Genomic DNA, 902 nt, shown 5'->3' with positions numbered 1-902 from the left:
ATATGCGTGTGTCGTTTATGCCCATGTGTGTATGATTGTATGCGTGTCTGTGTGAGTGTGTAGTGTTGGTGAGAAGTGTGTGTGTATGTGGGGGTGTGCGTGTGTGTGTATATGTGTGGATGTGCGTGTGTGTGTGGGATTGTGAGTGTTAGGTACGGGTGTGGAGTTGGTGATTGAGATTGAGGAGGAAGCAGGCACACAAGCACACACACACATGCACACACTCACACACATATATATATGCCTTGACACTTTGATAGTTTTCGGCCAGCATTGACCCTGGCCATGTCTAAAATAATAACACTACTTGGCTAAGTCATTCAAATGCGTAATTAGACAACATAGCCTTACTCGTATAGTTATTGTTTGCGGATACATATCCGGGTGTAGGAGGGTCATCCGGGATTTCTTAAGGGAATTTGCCCAAAGACTTATTAAAATTTATGTGGTCTGTTTGTGCTTTAATGTATTTTGGTGTAATGGTAAAGAGAGCGGGGTCAATTGAGGTGAGATAATTGTGTTATATTGCTGTTGTATGATGCGTGTATATTTTAGTGGACGGGTAGTACTTCGCCCAAGTCCTGGGTGTATCTTAAAAGTGATACCAGCATCAATAAGACAATAGTGATGAAATATTTTCCACATCATGCAGATGATATAGCGCTCACGCCGGCGTTGGCTAGAATAATCTTTGAGCCTTTCTAGCACGAGTACATGGAATTTGAAGTATTTTTGTTCGAAAATTTGTTCATATTCCATGCACTCGTACTGTTTTCTTTTTGTACACGTTTCATGACGTCCTGTGCCCACATATGAATACGCAACGAATATATACGTATAGATGTAAGTATATATACATATATGAATGTATATATGCATATATATATATATATATATATATA

Source organism: Octopus bimaculoides, chromosome 1 (assembly GCF_001194135.2).
Source record: "Octopus bimaculoides isolate UCB-OBI-ISO-001 chromosome 1, ASM119413v2, whole genome shotgun sequence".
Lineage (NCBI taxonomy): Eukaryota > Metazoa > Mollusca > Cephalopoda > Octopoda > Octopodidae > Octopus > Octopus bimaculoides.
This window is presented reverse-complemented; position numbering follows the sequence as displayed.